A 19895-nucleotide genomic window follows, 5' to 3' on the forward strand; every position below is an offset into this window, starting at 1 on the left:
ACAAATTCAGAGGGAAATTGATAGTTTGGTTTGCATGAACTGCTGTTCTTATATGTGTATGCCTTGAAGAACAAATAATAGTCATAATGTTCAAGTGCAGTTTTGTCATACTGATTGCTCTGTGGTAGTGCATGAATGTCCCAGTTTCACTCAAATGCTGTAACATTTTGAAAAATTAATAAGCAGCAGGGACAATGGAAAATTGGTGGTTGCAAGGCTAAGCCTTATGTAGCAGATTGATGAGGGCAAAAACTCTTATATTTCGTATCTGCTGATGAGTACAAAGGCTATTATGTTCTATATCTGCTGATGAGGACAAAAGCTATTATGCTAGGTATCTATTGATAAATACAGTCGTCCCTTGGTATCCATGGGGGATTGGTTCCAGGACCTCCTGTAGATACCCAAATCCATGGATGCTTAATTCCTTGATATACAATAGTGTGGTATTTATGTAAAATCTAAGCACAACCTCCTGGATAGTTTAAATCATTTCTAGATTACTTATTATATAATAGCAAATACAATGTAAATGCTATGTGAATAGTTGTGTTAGTGTATTGTTTAGGGAATAATGACAAGGAAAAAAGTCTGTACATGTTCAGTACAGACACAATTTTTTAGAAAAACGTTTTTGACCCATGATTGGCTGAAGCTATGGAACCCACGGGTATAGAGGGCCAACTGTATACTCTATGTCTATTGTGAAAATTAGTTGAGTTTTCATTATTTGAACAAAGCATTTAATTTTATGTGGCTCATAGTAGAAGTATAGATAGCATGGTGGGAACATAAATGAAGAATTCTCTGGTTGAGCATTTGCTATTGTGTAAAGGACGGTTGTGGCTTCAAAATTTCTTCATCGCTATAAAAACACCCCCCGCAAAATTACCTGGGCATAGTGCACCTGTAGTCCCAGCTACTCAGGAGACTGAGGTGAGAGGATCACTTGAGCCCGGGCGGCTGAGGCGAGAGGATTGCCTGAGCCCAGGAGGGCAAGGCTGCAGTGAGACATCATAGCACTGCTGCACTCCAGCTTGGGTAATAGAGTGAGACATTATTTCAAAGAAAAAAAAATCGGGGGGGATTGTAAGTTTTCATTCCATTGGAACACAAGCATTTCACAGTTGACATGTCAAGTTGAATGCGCGGGACCTGAGACAAGTTGGTCTTCAGGGTAATTTAATCAGTTTAGCAATTTAATCACCCAGGTTATACCACTGGCTAGGCTACAGCAAACAAGTCTGTGGAGCAGGTGCTCCAAGAGTGTGGAGCAAAATCTGTTATTGTACAAATGAAAGCATACCATGAGCAACCTGCAGAATCCTTGGGGATCCAGGATAAGAAACATGATTTTGGTTATACAACAGTGTGACTGTACTTAATGCAACTGCACTGTACACTTAAAAATGACAAAAGGGTAAATTTATATGTATTTTATCACACACACACCCATACATGTGCACACACAAAGATGCGTAATTTTTCACGATCCATTTTCAGAATGATTCTGTTTTAGGATTAATATGTAATGGGACCGGCTTGGAGGAACTGAACTCTGAGACCCTTGCTTGTGCCCTTAGAAAGAGTAAATTCCTTTTGTTTCTCATCATGGAGTAACAGGAAGTGGACAATTTAGGGAGGTGATTTCTTTTATGTCAGCATCAAAGTGGTGTAAGGAATTGCAGTTTTGGTTTACAGATAAAGGAAATTTAACAAATTAATACCTTTTAGGAGCATCTTGCCTTCTTACCTCCACATATAGTCATATGAAATGGGGAAAGAGATGCTGCTGAATTCTGAGTTAGGTGTACTCCTTGGATACTCTAAATTAATAGGCCCATGTAGGCTGCCTTGGAACCTAGCCCTGTTTTGTTTCTGTGGAAAAACTTCCATTTTGAATTCCACTTAAACAGCTTACAATTCATACTGAGCAATAGAATTGTTAAATTAGAGACTGCATGCAGTTTTATATTTTCACTCATCTTGGTTATACTGTCTTTCTCCAAATCACTTCTTTTTCTTATGCATTTTCTTATCTTTACTATCCTATGGGCTCTAAGATACCTTGTTAACATCATTCTACCTTATTCTGTTATCAAATTTTTTTGTGTGTGAAAATAGGTTGACATGATAGCCCAATCGTTTTGTTTATAAGTAACAGCTGGCAGACAATTTCAGAATTGAAGGAGAGCATAGATCTTAAGGACACTATGAAGAAAAATCTTAGCCTCACTAAAGTGGAATAGGAGCAAAGGTTGCCACTGTTCAGCTATTTTTGTTGAAATATAAGCTTCCAGAAATGTGGGACTGGCATCACATGCCTCAGGGCCAACTCTTCCTAGAAAACGTTGTTTCTTCTTTAGGCCATCAATACATGTTTTACACAGCTTTGGGATTTATGAATAGTACATTGTGTTTTCTTTCTTTCTTTCTTTTTTTTTGAGACGGAGTCTTGCTCTGTCACCCATACTGGAGTGCAGTGGTGCAATCTCGGTTCACTGCAAGCTCTGCCTCCCGGGTTCCCACCATTCTCCTGCCTCAGCCTTCCGGGTAGCTGGCACTACAGATGTCCGCCACCACGCCCGGCTAATTTTTTGTGTTTTTAGAAGAGACGGGGTTTCACCATGTTAGCCAGGATGGTCTCGATCTCCTGACCTCGTGATCTGCCCACCTCGGCCTCCCAAAGTGCTGGGGTTACAGACTTGAGCCACTGCGCCTGGCCTATGAATAGTATATATTTTTTAAAGCATTATTTGGGTACTCTCTAGAAGTTGCCAACTTTTATTTTGCCAAATCAGGATGTTGAAAACACCAGCTGCAATCACCATCATTTCAGAAAAGACGTTTTAAAACACACAAAGGAGAGAATTTCATGATAAAGGACAGGCACTTTAAATTGAATACATTTAGTGTTGTGAAAAATTCAGTTATGTCTGTATTTTCTACATAACAATCCAATAATGTTCTTTAAATTGATTTAAAAACATTCAGACTTCATCTGGGACATATATCAGTCCCTCTGTTGGAGTTTGGGACTCAGTAGTGTATTTATGCCTGGGACTTTTGTCTGAAACCCTCTCCTAGGGCAACAGAAGAGAGAAATGACATGCTGTACTACTAAAATTATTCTTGTTTTACAAGTTATTAAATTAAAGCACTTCAGAAATATTGAAAAGAGCCTTGTAGAATTCAGTTTAATAAAATTATACAGTCTGTTAATGATCAGAGCATAAATGAAGATGCCTTGTTCATGTGTTTCTCACTACTGCTGACTTTATACAGTCTTTCTAGGAATGCTGCAGATTCTTTGGTTATTTGACCTGTGGTTTTCTACTTTTGATGTTCTGAAGTGGTTAATTGTGAGCTTTAGCCATGAAGCCTGATGTTCAAACATTGCTTTTCTGAGGATGGATGGGGAGAAGGGACAGATAAGAGTTTTAAAATTATTTTAGAGTTTCAGATATTATCTGAAAATTTTATAAATAATTTTATTTGAATTAAATCCTAAGTCTAGTTTAGGTTTGAATAATATGGATATGTGTTTCCTGTGGTTAATACCAGTTTTGAGAAAAGCATGACATATACTTTTATACACTGAGGTACTGAAAGACCCTTGGAAATGGGATGTTGTAGACAACTGATTTTTAAAAAGTTCTAAAGTTATATGGGAGAATGGTCCATGCTTTGGAAATTTCTTCTTTGAAAATATGTAGCTTAAACTACCTAAATAGGATAGCACACACCCAAATTTCTGCAGAATTAAATTAGATATTATTTATTTGATAGAAAATTTATGATTAAGAATTCGTTGTTTTACTTAATTCATTTTTATTGAGGATTCTAGTTTGTGTTGAGTATTGTTGTAAAAATTAGGAATCTAGCAAGGACTTAGATGTATCCCTGCCCTCATAGAGTTAATGTTCTAATGAACAAGCTAGACAATACGTAAATACATAAAGAATTGTCATATTAAACAGGAAGATGTTGTGGTAAAGACAAATGATGGTTGGTGCTGAGGAGGAGAAAGGCGACTTTAAAATGGATGGTTATTGCAGGTGCCTTGATTAGGTGACAGTGTAGTCCAGGAACATGGGAAGAAGGCTGTAGGAGGCACAGAGATCAATGGCCTTGTGGTAGCAAATAACTTAGTTTATTCTTGGAACTACCAGAAAATCAACTTGGATGAAGCATGGTGAGCTAACAAAGGGGACACGCTAGGTTCTAATAGGGCCCTAGTAAGTGTTTGCTTAGTGAATGAGTAAATAGATGAATGAAAGATTTTTACAGTCTTAATTCTGGCCAGTCCTTATTGCACATAAAGAGTAATGAGGAATCAGGGATAGATATCATTGAGGGTGATGGGCCAACTGGTCAACTCAGAGACTCTAGAGCAGCATCTCAGTTGGGTACCTAAATTTTAGGCTTCATGCTACAGGTCCAGAGTTTGATTTCAGTATATCAACAGTGGTCTAATCCCTTGAGGAGGAACTTATTCCAACCAAACACACAGGGACTGATGTATTAATTCAGAATGCTGATCAATTTACATTGAGATCTTCTTTTCTAATGACCAATATTGGTCATTAGAAATTATATGAATAATATAGACCATAATTAGATATGAATGAATAATATAGACCATAATTATTAGAATAATATGACCATAATTACCATATTAATTTATGATATAGGGAGTGTTCCTTTTTCCAGCATGAGGGCACTGGCAAATTGAATTAGTAACCAGAAGCCCGCTCAGTAAATTTAGAAGAGGATCAAGATCTTTGGGAGTACTTTTTGTGGGTGAAGTTGATGCTGGATGAAATATCCTTGCTCCGCAATGAAGAATAATATTACAAGTGCATGTATTTTTTTGTATGTCATTTTTTTCTGATTATAAAATAACAGGTGAATACCTTAGAAAATAACAATTCTGTATAGAGAAGACCATTGTTAATATTTGTAGTTCTCTACATCAAGATCATGAAGATAATCTAGATAAACTTTTATTTGCTTTTTATTTTACTTCTGCTTTTCACTTTTTGGTTTTAATACCTCTGAAGTCCACATTTGGAGATTATGTGAGGTAAGGATCCAACTTAATATTTTCCAGGGAGTATACCAATTTTCCTATCACCATTTCCAAAGTATTTATCCTTTGTCCACTGGCTTGTGATACAACCTCTATCATACACCAGGTTTTCAAATGGGTCTCTTTCTCAGCTTTTAAATTCTATTCCATTAGTCTTTGCTCATATGCAACTGGTTTTCTTTTTGTGATTTAGTACTGTGTCTTAATCTTTTTGTAATACCTTTTAGTTGGATGGTAATTATCCTGGGTTTTCTATGTGGATTATCAGGTCAGCTTCAAATAATGAACACCCTCTCTTCTCTTCCAATTGTTTTAACCTGTTTCTTTTTCTTGTCTTATATTTGCCAGAATGTCATACAGTATATTGAACAGTAGCTATGGTGGTGGCATTTTTATCTTGTTGGCCTTAAAAAGAAATACATCAAAGTCTCTCCATTAATTATGATGAGGGCATTGATAGATAGCCTTCAAAAAGTTAAGAAAGTTGTTTTCTTTCTAGCCTTCAAGGTTAAAAAGTTTTTTAAAATCTTAATTGAATGCGAACTTTATCAAATGCCTTTCTTAAGTCTATTGAGATAATCATGTATTTTCTTCTTTAATACATTCCCGTGGTGAAATATGTTAATAGGTTTTCTGATATTAAATTATCTTTGCATTTCTAGAATAAAACCTAATAAGTATTATTAGGGTTATTTTTTTCAAACACCTGAGTGGATTCTGTTAGCTGACATTTTATTGAGTGGATTTCCTTCTATGTTTGCTAGTGAAATTGGCCTATAATTTCCTTTGCTGTCCTCATCTGATAGTTGCAAGGATTGTGACAAACTGAAAAATGAATTGGGCAGTTTCCACAATTTTTCTAATTTTGGCTAAATTTATATAACATAGAAATGCTCCGTTTCAGTTCAGTGGGACACCCTATAAGATCATTGGGCAACATTATTTCGATTTTTCATGGTTGTCTATTCAAGTTTCCTATTTTATGTTATGCTAATTTTATTGGTAATACAATTTTTCATTCTATTTATTATAGGTTTTAAAAATATTTGGCTCTAGGCATTTTATAATAAAACTACTTTTGAAGTCTTTATTATAGCTATAATTTGTTCCCTTATTTAAGTATATTTTGTTTGCTTGCATTCTATTGTTATTTTGTTGAACTGTTATTTCCTGAGGTTATCAGCAATAGTCTTTTTCTAGAAGAAGCTTCTGATAGTATTAACCTTTTTTTTTTCTATACCATTCCATTATTTTTTCTTGGGTTCTACCTTTTATTATTTTCTTTCTTTTAATTTCGTTGGGTGTACTCTCTTTGTCTCTTGCTTATGTCTTCAGTTGTGCTTAGTTATTTTTCAGCTTTTCCTATTTTCTGATACATGTATTGAGAACCAATAATTTCCCTCTAACAAACTTGTCCTAATGAGCTTACACATAGAGCACTGTCTCCACCAAGTTGAGGATAAACCTTCTTTTCAGGCACATGATAAAGAATTATGACAAATATTAGAAAATTGGAATCATTCAGAGAATGTTATGAGAACAATGTGATTAAGCTATGACTCAACAATTAAAGAGCAATTTGAAAAATTTTATATGGTTTCAAATAAAATTCAGGTCACAAAACAATTTAAATAGAAAATATTTTAAACTGAAGGATCATGGAAATGCTACAGATAAAAACTTTTAAGGCACAGCTAAACAGGATTTTGAGGGAAAATTATAGCTATAAATTCTATATTAGGAAGGAATAAAAGTGAAGAGAATGTTAAAGTTATGAGCAAAAATTAATGAAATAGAAAATGAATATTCAGTAGAGAGTGTTTCAATAGCAAGTAAGCTAAAAGGAATAATAAAACTGAAACTTTTGGCAAGATGGCTCAAGGAAAAAGAAGATGTATAACCAGTATCAGGAATGAGCAAGACTCAAGTGCTGCAGACAGAGAAAAGATAAGAAAATAATGTGAACAACACATGACATCAGGCTACAGTATGACAACCATTTCATACCTATTCTGATGTCAAAAATCAAAGGTCTGACAGTACCAAGAGTTGGAGAAAATGTGAATCAGCCATATCACTTAAAGTTTGCTGGTGGGAATGTACATTGGTGCCGCCATTTTATGAGACAGTTTGGCATTTTTTAAAAAAATTTTTATTTTTTATACTTTATGTTCTAGGGTACATGTGCACAACATGTAGGTTTGTTACATATGTATACATGTGCTATGTTGGTGTGCTGCACCCATTAACTCGTCATTTACATTAGGTGTATCTCCTAATGCTATCCCTCCCCACTTCCCCCACCCCACAACAGGCCCCAGTGTGTGATGTTCCCCTTCCTGTGTCCAAGCGATCTCATTGTTCAGTTCCCACCTATGAGTGAGAACATGCGGTGTTTGGTTTTCTGTTCTTGCGATAGTTTGCTGAGAATGGTGGTTTCCAGCTGCATCCATGTCCCTAAAAAGGACATTAACTCATCCTTTTTTATGGCTGCATAATATTCCAAGGTGTATATGTGCCACATTTTTTAAATCCAGTCTGTCATTGATGGACATTTGGGTTGATTCCAAGTCTTTGCTATTGTGAATAGTGCCACAATAAACATAGGTGTGCATGTGTCTTTATAGCAGCATGATTTATAATCCTTTGGCTATATACCCAGTAATGGGATGGCTGGGTCAAATGATATTCCTAGTTCTAGATCCTTGGGGAATCGCCACACTGTTTACCACAGTGGTTGAACTAGTTTACAGACCCACTAACAGTGTGAAAGTGTTCCCATTTCTCCACATCCTCTCCAGCACGTGTTGTTTCCTGACTTTGTAATGATTGCCATTCTAACTGGTGTAAGATGGTATCTCAGTTTGGCATGATCTTAATAGTTAACCATTTGTATACTCATCTGCCAAGCATGTCCACTTTTAGGTTCAGGAGAAACTTGAAAATATATGCTAGGAGAAATGTACAAAAAGTTCATAGCAGCATTATTTGATAAAGCAGAAACCTGGAAATGATCCAGATAGATGCCCATGGACAGGGGAATGGATAAAGCACATTCTCAAGTGAATATTATATGGCTACAAAATGATTGGACAACATCTATATTCAAAAATTCTACTACATAAAATTGAGTGAAATAATTAAGTTCCAAAAGGTTAAATATGCTTAATATTCAAAGTGCAACTTAAATTCAGCCACATACTCTTCAGGAATATATCTATACCTGTGTGCATATCTATTTATAGAGAGACGTATAGATATATCACGAGTGATTAAAAGATTCAGGAAATATTTTGAGTGTGGGAGGTGGAGGATGGGGTGGAGGGAAGATCACTTAGCTGTATAAAAATGTCAGTTTTCTAGTTCCTATGTTGGGTTCACAGTGTTTATTATTAAAAAAATAAAAGATGGCTTGTATGAACCAATGATTGGAGTGTTATAAAGCAAGGATTTTGAGGCCGGGCATAGTGGCTCATGCCTGTAATCTCAGCACTTTGGGAGGCCGCATTGGGCGGATCACCTGAGGTCAGGAGTTTGAGACCAGCCTGGCCAACATGGCGAAACCCCGTCTCTAGTGAAAATACAAAAATTAGCTGGGTATGGCAGTGTGTGCTTGGGAAGCTGAGGTAGGAGAATCACTTGAACCCAGGAGGTGGGGGTAGCAGTCAGCCGTGATTGGGCCACTGCATTCCAGCCTGGGAGACAGAGTGAGACTCCATCTCAAAAAAAATAAATAAATAAAAATAAAAATAAATTTTGAACTCAATAAATATTAAAACATCAAATTAACGTATTAACATTCTAAGTGAGAAAAATCATATGATCATCTTCATAGATGCAGGAAATCATTTGTTAGATGTCACCATCCATTCATGAGTAAAGGAAAAAGCAAACAAATTAGGAATACAAGGCAATTTACTTAAACCTGGCAAGGGATATCTACAGACAACAATACTGCAGACATCAAACATCATTCTTAATGGTGCAAGTTCATAGCATTCCCAAGACTGAGGAATTTGTCAAGGATGCCTACTACTAATTCTGTCGTTCATCATACTGGAGCTAGCCCACATAGTCAATAAAGAAATTAAAGATGTTAGGACTGGGGCAAGTAATAAAACTCCTCAATAGATGATTTGATTATCTACATGGAACATCCAAAAGAACTGTATATATATTTACTTTTTTTTTTTTTTTTGTCTCAGACAGGGTCTTGCTCTGTTTGTTGCCCAGGCTGGAGTGCAGTGGCACAAACATGGATGGCCTCACTGCAGCCTCCATCTCTTGGGCTCAAGCGATCCTCCTGCCTCAGCCTCCAGGGTACCTGGGACCACAGGCACACCACTATGCTTCACAAATTTTTTAATTTTTTGTAGAGGTGGGGTCTCGCCTTGTTTCCCAGACTGAAAATATATTTTAGAAATAAGAATTTGGCAAGTTAGTTGGATATGAAAATCACTACTGACCATCCTCAACCTACAATGGTTTGACTTAGTTTTTTGACATTATAATGGGTTTATTGTGGTATTAAATGCATTTTTGACTCATGATATTTTCATGTTACTTTAGGTTTATCAGGACATAACCCCATTGTAATTCAATTGTATGTAATTTGCATACAAAAATCAGTTGCATTTTAATATACTAGCAGATATCAGTTAAAAATGAAAATTTAAAAATCTACCATTTACAATAGCTTAGAAAAATATGAAATACAAAGGAATGAATTTTAAAAGCTATACACACATGTTCACGTGAGCACATAGCATAATGGAAATGACTAATAAATTCAATTGCATTAATATGAAGAATTTCTTTTCTCTAAATCTACCATAAAGACACAAGTCACAAACTAGGTGAAGATAATTGCAAATCATATAATTGACAAAAACTCATACATAATATACAAAAATATTTCCTACAAGAAAACAAGAAAAGAAATGCAATAGACAAATGAAGAAAGCATGAGAACAAGTACTTCATAAAAGAGAAACTTGAATGTCCAATAAACAGGAAAAAAAATGTTCACTTCATTATTAATCAGGAAATTCATATTAAACTACAATAAGAAATTGTTATATTCCAACCACATTGGCAAATATAAAGTGTGATCATACCTGGGGTTAAGAATATGAGTCTTAAGCACTTACTGGTGAGAATGTAAATTGGTTCAACTACTTTGGAGACTCACATGACATTACTTAGTAAATTTAAATGTGTGTTCATCCTAAGATCCAGTGGTTCTACTTCTAGATATTTAAAGTAGAGAAAATCTTACACATATGCACAAGAAGACAAGTGTGAAGATATTCATAACAGCCCTAAAATGAAACTAACTCCAGTATTTATCATCAGTACAATTCATAATTAATTGTGTTGGTATGATACTGCAATAAAAAGATCTGCAGCTACATGCAGCAACATGGATGACTTTTACAGACAATTATGCAAAATAAGCAGGCTACAAAAGAATAATACTATGTGATTTCATTTAAATAAAATTAAAAGACCAGACAAAGCTAAGCAATGTGTTTTTAGGGTGTACATAAATGGAATGATTATGAAGGAAGGGCAGCAAAATCAGGATAGTGGCTTACCTTAGTGAGGGAGGAAGGTTATATGATTGGAAGAGGGCTTCACAGGACGTTTCTAAGGTTTGGCAATATTTCCTTCACACTACAAATGTGTTTACCCATGTGTTTTCTTTATTATCTTTAGCCTTTAAAATACACGTGTTTTATTTCCATAGTTGTTTATTTTACAATAAAAATACAATTACATAGTCCCAGTTACTTGGGAAGCTGAAGCAGGAGGATCATTTGAACGCTGGAATTCAAGGCCAGCCTGGGCAATATAGGAAGACCCTGTCTCTAAAAAATGAATAAAAAATAAATTTAAAACTGTCAGTGTGATAATGTATGAAGAACTTAACAACTGCATGGCGCATAGAAAATAATAAATGTTTATATTTATTGTTTAGTTATTAATATCAAAATGTTTCCCTGTACATCTAGTTATAGCTGCAGCCCATACATTTTTCAGGTAATGCTTTTATTTAGCTTGAAGTCTTTAACAAATTTACCTCATGCTTTAAAACAAGTATTATTTAGTAGACTATTTTAGTTTTCAGGCATATAGGATTGTTCAGTTGATCTCTCTCTTTGTCTTATAATAGTGCTGCATTAGACTCAGAAGATGTAGTCTGTATGAAGGTAATTTTTCTGACAGTTATTGAATAAATTTATTTGTAGCTTGAAAAAAGAAAAGGTACTTAGATGAATTTGTTGAAATTCTGCAGTGAAAATAATTTTGGTATTGCAATCCTGTAACTCTCTACTCTTCCTTTCTCTATTACAGTCTTGATTTTAATATCTCTATTTTTGAAAACCCAAGCCTTCTTAGTATTGTAACCATAATGCTATTACAGAATAGACTATGATTTTGTGTTTATATGTAGTGTTTAGTATTAATTTATACCATCACCAGCAGTGTAAGAGAGTGCCCGTTTCCTTTTCCCCTGGTGAGCAGCATTGGATAATATTTAAAAATAATTTTTGGCAATTTGATATATTTTTTTCTGTTACATTTATTCCTTTACTTGTTAACTTCATATATATATATATATATATATATATATAGAGAGAGAGAGAGAGAGAGAGAGAATCCAATTTTCATTCTATGTGAATTATGTCCTTTACTAATTTTCTATTGTGAGAGTAGTGTTTTTGTTTCTGTTTTTGTTCTTTTCAAAAATTAATTTGTAAAACCAGTTTGTATATTTAGGATGGTATCATTCCTTGTTGCAATTTTCTTCTCCCCAGTTTGGAACTGGCTTTAAAATTTCAACTTATTCTTTTTTTACCTATCATCTTTTCTTCCTCTTCTTCAGGAGCAAATATTCCCAGCCTTTTGTTCTTATTTCATGTAGAGCAGTTTAGTCTTCTTTTATTGCAGGGGGAAGATGGTCATTTGGCAGCGATGATGTGGCCCCGACTGCAGAATTGAGTTGGAGGCTGAAGCATGTGAGCTCTGATCCTTGCCAGTTCCGTAAGTCAACAAATAACACATCTCTTTAGACAGCTTCCAGACAACAGATAGCTGTGAAATATAATCTCCCTTATGATACAATAGTGATCCTAAATTTAAGTATGTCAAGCATTTATAACCTTCTGACTCCTTGCAGAATTTTATCTCAAGTGACTTCAGTATACTGTGTATACTTTATCAGGCAATCCAAAGGAAAACATCTATCTGTAGTGAAAGCATAACACTGATGTTTGTCAAGGGTCAAAGATTCAGGGATTTAACTTATTAATAAATCTATAAACTGTTAGCATTTTTATATTGTGGTGGTAAAAATTTGCAGGAGTTTTAAAAACATGTTTTAGTTCCTACCAAGAGTTCCTAAGTACATTGTTTTTCTAGTAAAATCCAGTTTGTTCCACATTTTTGACTGAGAAAAGCTAAATCTTTTCTTTTTGGGAAGAAAAGGTCAGTTTTGAAGGAGATCTAGTCCTAAAAATATCAAGGATAGAGGCCTAGGAAATATGTAAGCTAAGCCTCCACAGACTTCCCCACATCCCTCAAACTACTTAAGATGATCGCCAAATAGGACCAACCCTAAATGAGCCCTGGAAATAGGGAAGAAGGCTATCTATATGCCTCGGTACCAGGGTCCATCTACTTACTGTCACACAGGAGGAGTTACGCCGAAAGGGGACATTAGAACTGGCCTGCAATGTTGCTTTTTCAAAACTTTTTGGCGGGTGCAGTGGCTCATGCCTGTCGTCCCAGCCCTTCGGGAGGTGGAGGCAGGCAGATGGCTTGAGTCCAGGAGGTGGAGGCCAGCCTGGGAAACATGGTGAAACCCCATCTCTACAAAAAATACAAAAATTTGCTGGGTGTGGTGGTGTGCACCTGTAGTCCCAACTACTTGGGAGGCAGAGGTCAGAGGATCACTTGAACTTGGGAGGCAGAGGTTGCAGTGAGCCGAGATTGTGTCACTGCATTCCAGCCTGGGTGAGAGAGAGACACCCTATCTCAAAAAACAAAACAAAACAAAACAAAAAAACAGATCCCCAAGAAATAAGTAGAAGCAATTATGGGAGAACCTAATAATACTCCTTCATTTACAACAAGGCTGGAAGTCCAATCTTTTGGCCTTCCTGGACCACACTGGAAGAAGATTTATCTTGGGCCACACATAAAATACACTGATACTACTGTTATCTGATGAACTAAAAAAAAAATTGCAAAGAAGTTTCATTATGTTTTAAGAAAGTTTATGAATTTGTGTTGGGCTGCATTCAACGCCATTCTGAGCCACAGGTTGGACATGTTTGATTTAGAGGGATGAGAGCTAGAGGTGGGGTGGGCTTGGTACAGAAAGTGAGCTCTCTGTGCTATGAACCTACAGCATCTGAAGCAGTGGGCTGGGAGACCCCAGGGTAAGTATGGCCACATCAAGTAGTAGTCTGTGGCAATGGGGCTTCTGACATACCACTGAGTTTTTACATGGTGCAGTGACTAGTGGCCCAGAAAGGAGAAAGGGTCACATAATAATTGCCACGGAACACTTATTTAACAAATGCTTATGTAGCCTTTATTACCTCCCAGAGATTGTTTTAAATTATTGGTTCTTAACTGGAGGTGGTTTTGCCCCCCAGGGGACATTTGGAAACGTCTGGAGATATTTTTGTTGGCACAACTGGGAGGAGACTGCTACTGGCATCTAGTAGGTTGGAGACCAAGGATTCTACTGAACATTCTAAAATACACAGGCTAGTCCCCACAACAGATTTTCAGTCCTCAAATATAGTGTCAAGATTACAAAACCCTGTTTCAAATATTTAATAAATATTAACTCATTCAGTCTTCATAGCAACCCTTTGAAAGCTGCTCATTTTTCAGGTAAGGAAATGGAGGCAAGTAACTTGTCCAGTGTCATATATCTGATGGAGACTCCAGGCCAAAGGGAAACATGCATGTTCGAAAAATGCAAACGTTCCAGAGAAGAGTGGTTACATTACTACTAGCCTAAATACAATTTAAGGTGAAATGATTTACAGAGAGGATAATTTTTTAACAAAAAGGCATAATTCACAATGAAAATAGTCATAAAACTTTGGACACTAAATAGTATAACCCTGACATATATAAAACAAAATCTGTTAGAATGTAAGGAGTAATTTAAATACAGTGCTAGCTTTTTAAAAGAATAACTTTATTGAAATATAATCAACATACAATAAACTACACAAATTTGAATTATAAAATTTCATACTTTTTTTTTTTTTTTTTGAGATGGAGTCTTGCACCGTCGCCTGGGCTGGAGTGCAGTGGTGCGATCTTGGCTCACTACAACCTCCGCCTCCCAGGTTCAAGTGATTCTCTTGCTTCAGCCTCCTGAGTAGCTGGGATTACAGCATCCCCCACCACGCCCAGCTAATCTTTTGTATTTTTAGTAGAGATGGGATTTCACCATGTTGGCCAGGCTGGTCTCTAACTTCTGACCTCATGGTTTGCCCACCTCAATATATGTCTATGCCTGTGAAATAATGCCATAGTTAACATAATGAACATTTCCACCATTCCAAAAGTTTCCTTGTGCCTGTTTATAATCCCTCCTTCCACCCACTTCCTGCCCTTTCTCCAATTCTTAGTCAACCCCTGATCTTTCTGTCATTGTAGATGAGTTTGCATCTTCAGGAGTTTTATATAAGTGAAATTATACAGCATATACTCTTTGTTTTATATGTATTCTTTCAGCATATTTATTTTGTGATATCCAAGTTTTTGCAAGTGTCAACACTTTTTATTGCTAAGGAGCATTTCATTGTATGGATATATGACAATTTGTTTATCGGTTTACCTTTTGATGGACATTTGGGTTGTTTCTGTTTTTGGCTATTATGAATAAAGATGCTGTGAACATTCATGAACAAGTCTTTGTATGGACATATGTTTTGCTTCTCTTGGAAGAATACCTATGAATGGAATGGCTGGGTTATATGGTGAGTATGAGTTTAATATTTCAGGAAACTGCTAAACTGTTTACTAAAGTTACTGTTCCATTTTATATTCTCACCAGCTATGTGAGAGAATTTCTGTTACTCCATATTCTTGCCAACATTTAATATGCTTACTCATTAGGATTTTAGACATTTAAATAGGTGTATAGTGGTGTCTCATTGTATTTTAATTTGCATTTCCCTAATGCAAATGACTGATGATGTTGAGTATCTTTTCATGTATTTATTTGTCATCTGTATATCTTCTTTGGTGAAATGTCTGTTCAGATCTTTTGCTCATTTAAAAAATTGGGTGTGTAATAGGGTTCTCCAGAGAAAAAGAATTGTGTGTGTGTGTGTGTGTGTGTGTGTGTATACACAGAGAGAAGTACTTGTTTAAGGAATTGGCTCACATTATTGTGGGGCTGGCAAGTCCAAAATCTGTAGGGCAGGCTGGCCACTGGAGTCCTTGGGAAGAGATGATGCAGTCTCAAGTCCAAAGGCTGGAGGCAGAATTTCTTTTTCTTCGGGCAACCTCACTGTTTCCTCTTTAGACCAACACCTGACTGGAGAAGGTCTATCTACATTATGGAGAGTGATCTGCTTTACTCAGAGTCTACTGATTTAAATGTTAATTACATCTAAAAAATACCTTCACAGCAACATCTAGACTACTGGTTGACCAAAAACTGAGTACAATGGCCTAGCCAAGTTAAAACTTGAAAGTTAACCATGACAAGTTGTTTGTTTTCTTACTAAATTTTGGAAGTTTTTATATTCTGGATTCCAGTCCTTTATAAGATTTGTGATTGGCAAATCTTTTCTCCCAGCCTGGGTTGTATTTTCATCCTCTTAACAGTGCCTTTCTAAGAGAATGTTTTAATTTTCATGAAGTTCAGTTTATCATTTTTGTCTTTAATAGATCAGGTTTTTGATGTCAGATCCAAGAAATCATTGCCCAGCCAAAGGCATAAAGATTTCATCTTTTTATTCCTCTACAGGTTTTATAGGTTTAGGTTTTACTCTAGGTCTATAATCTATTTTGAGTTAATTTTTGTATATGGTGTGAGGTATTTGAAGTTCACTTTTTGCATATGAGTATTTAGTTCTTCCAGCACCATTTGTTGAAAAACACTAGTGGATTTTTGCAGATCAAGTATGCAAAAACACATTTAAGGGTACAAATAATAGAATTAATAATATACCCTCATTTAAAGGCTAAGGATTCTTGAAAGATCTATGAGCATTTATAAAAATTGACCTTATTAGCCATATATAAACTCTTGATTTGGGCCAAATAACACAATAAAACTGGAAATTAAGTGTAAACAACAAGAAGCACAGAAAACCCCCGGGTCCTCATCTCATTCTAATATAGTCAAGAAAGCCCGTTTAATCAACGCAGCAGAGCAGCTGCTGCCAATGGTCATTTCCCATTGGTTGGTATTGAGCCTTGGGTTATCTCCTCCAAACATCGTCAGTAATTAATGCTAGCCTTGGTAAATGACGTATATGATAATCAGCCTATAGAAAATCTTAGCTAAATTACTGGGGCATGATGCCTTTGAGGAAATGTTATGTTTCCTAGGGACCAAATAGAATAAAAGCAAAAAGCAAAAAACCAAGCAACCAATCCCCCTAAAACACCAGAAGTAGTGTATACTTTATCTTACAGGTTTGCCAAAATTAGGAGTAACTCCCACTTTCTGGTCTTAGCATTACTTTGATCCCTTTAATCCCCTATTATTTGGAGAATTCAGGGCATCAAGATAAATTAAAGAGTTTAATAAATTTGATTCCCAATAAAAGATAATGCTAAACAACATTTGGCCTCTAGCCCCATGGCTACTTCTAGCATATACAGAGTCTGTGTGCAAACTGCAAGGAGGCACACCTTCCTCTGGGCTGAAGCATCCTCACATTAGGCTTGGAAGACAGAATACATGAAACACATACTGAGCACAAACTGCAGAGTTGTATTTGTTGGCTTGGTCTAGCCCTCTCCCACTGTTTTAATTGTCCTAAAGCAGGAGTGTCTCATATTTTAACTTCCCTGAGCCACTTTCGAAGAAGAAGAATTGTTTTGGGCCACACATAAAATACACTAACACTAATATAGCTGATGAGCTAAAAACAATCACAAAAAATCTTATAATGTTTTAAGAAAGTGTATGTATTTGTGTTGGGTCACATTCAAAGCCATCCTGAGTCACATGTGGCCCATGGGCTGTGGATTGGACAAGCTTGTTCTAAAGAATGATGAGACTATGTCTTAGTCTGTGCAGGCTGCTATAACAAAATAGCATAGACCGGGTGGGTTATAAACAACAGAGATTTATTCCTCACAGTTCTAGAGGCTGGGAAGTCCAAGATTAAGGTGCTGTCAGATTTGGTGTCTGGCACGGGCCCACTTCTTGCTGGTCATCACATAGTGGAAGGAAGAACTAGCTCTCTGTGGTCTCTTTTATAAAAGCACTAATCTCCATCATGAATGTTCTACCTAATGGCAGGCAACTGTTTCAAATGAAGCAAGTGAAGACTTTTCTTGTCTTCTCATGGCAAACATATGGGTTCATGATGTCATCCTATCATAACTGGCTTTCCTTGTTTGGGAAATGAAGTGGGGGGTTGTTTTGTTTTAAATATGTGTTTCTAATAAAAATGCCAGTACAGTCTTCAAAGAGGTTTTTGAGCAAGTGATTTTCAAGTGCAATTTTTTATATCCTTCAGTGTTGAACATCTGGGAAAGATACACATAGGCATTGCTATAACTGAATAATAACAGACAACAATTACAATCTGCTCATTTCATCTCTTTTTCTGAGAAAAAAAATATTATTAGATGATGAAGGTTATCAGGATTTTTCTGAGGGTCTTCCCAAATACCACTTTCCCCAAGTCAGTCTTGGGATAGTGATTAAATCAGATTAGATTAGATCAAGCTTATCCAGTTTTCTTGCCTCCTTGCTGAGAAAATTGCTTTTGATTTTCTCAACATTTCCTGTTTGAGAATAAGTTCTTTGCCTCATCTTTGCAACACAAAAGAGTGTTTTTGCTACAACAATCAGTGTGTTAAGGTGATTTCAATCATCTATTTCTAGAGAAGAATAAAAACTACCTGTAGTTTCTAAATAACAAATTTCCTTACTTCTAGTCCTCAAGGTTTCCAAAAAATTGGAATTTACTTTTAGCTAGGGCATTCCGTTATGATGGATAAAATGTTGTGATACACTGTGAATTTTTAAAAAACAAATTAAGAAACAGAAAAAGCTCTCAATTTTCAAGAATAATATATACAAACACAGAGGTTATAAAACTGAAAAACTTCATTACAGACTATGCTTTGGTTTACAAAGCTATGTTTTGTATTAGGTATACATTTACTTATTGAATTGTTTCATTGGAAGAAATGTTAGAAATTGTTTAGTTTTATCTTTATCAAAAGCATTCTGGAAATTAGACCTCAATATTTTGGAATCCTTGAGGACTAGAATTGAGGAAATTGCCATTTAAAAACTCTAAAGCAAGGCTGCCTGGTTTTCAATTTCAGTTCTGCTGCAAATTAATTTTGTGACCTTGGACCAGTAAATAACTTTTTCACGGCTCAGTTTCTTTACCTCTAAAATGGGAGTAGCTCAGAGGTTGACAGAATATGCTGATGACTTAAGTGTGTATTTGAGAGTGTTGGGTTGGAAGAGAAGGCTGGGGTGGGGTGGAGGGCAGGAAGGATGGGGGTGAGAGAGAGAGAGAGTTATATTCAAGGTTTCCAGTAAATTAAAATGTCCTTTATGAAGTAGAAAAAAATAAAGAAAGATGAAGAGGTCTGGGAAGGATCATCAATTTGCTTTTGCACAGTTAAGTTTCAGTTGTCTAGTAGCCACCGTAAGGAGAGATGTAGAATAGATAGTTGGACATACAAGCTTGGATTTCAGAAGAAAGGTCAGACCTGGAGGTGAAGATTTGGGGGCCATCCGTATGTGAATGGCATTTGACATCATGAGAATGGATGAGGTCAACAAGGGAGTAATTGTAGTTAGAGAAGAGATCCAAAGGTTGAGCCCCAGGGCACTCTGACATTTAGATGTCAGAGAGAGTAGTGACTAGCAAGCAAATGGAAAAGGATCAGCCTATAAGGTAGGAGGAAACCAGGGGAGGTTGGTGTTTAGAAGTCAGTCTTTCTTGATTAATTGAATTAAATGCTGTTGTGAAGTGTATCAAGTAAGACTTACAGCTGTCATTGGATTTAGACATTCAGCAGTGATTGATGACTTTGATGAGAGCAGTTCTGGTGAAGGAATGTGGACAAAGCCTGATTGAAATGATTTCAAGAGAGAATGGAAGGAGCAAAATAGGAGCAGCAAGTATAGACATAAAAAAAAAGAAGCTTTGCAATAAAAGTGAAAAATGGTATGTAATGTCTTTGAAACAATGGATGACATATATTGAGTACTTACTGTGTGGCAGATACCGTTTCAGGTACTTGTATTTTATTTAATGAGGAATAAAGAGTTGAGGCAGTCCTTGCTTTGCATGATAGCAAGGACCATGCAAGCAAAAACTATGCAAAGCAATCTTCATAATCAGTGGGAAGGATTATGATTGTCCTGTGACCTTTAAAAATTTTTTTTTTTTTTTTTGAGATGGAATCTCGCTCTGTAGCCCAGGCTAGAGTGCAGTTGTGTGATCTCTGCTCACTACAACCTCTGCCTCCTGAGTTCAAGTGATTCTCCTGCCTCAGCCTCTCCAGTCGCTGGGATCACAGGTGTGTGTCACCATGTCTGGCTAAGTTTTGT

At 36.2% G+C, this 19895-nt stretch overlaps 1 long non-coding RNA gene across 1 annotated transcript; it reads left to right on the forward strand.

Moving 5' to 3' along the window:
* Positions 1 to 11955: 11955 nt before the first annotated feature.
* Positions 11956 to 19503, forward strand: LOC117079977. Its single transcript, XR_004435673.1, has 3 exons — positions 11956 to 12139; positions 15014 to 15105; positions 19350 to 19503. It is a non-coding gene; the product is annotated as an uncharacterized LOC117079977 (long non-coding RNA).
* The last annotated feature ends 392 nt before the right edge of the window (positions 19504 to 19895 follow it).

Source organism: Trachypithecus francoisi, unplaced genomic scaffold (assembly GCF_009764315.1).
Source record: "Trachypithecus francoisi isolate TF-2019V2 unplaced genomic scaffold, Tfra_2.0 Lachesis_group8, whole genome shotgun sequence".
Lineage (NCBI taxonomy): Eukaryota > Metazoa > Chordata > Mammalia > Primates > Cercopithecidae > Trachypithecus > Trachypithecus francoisi.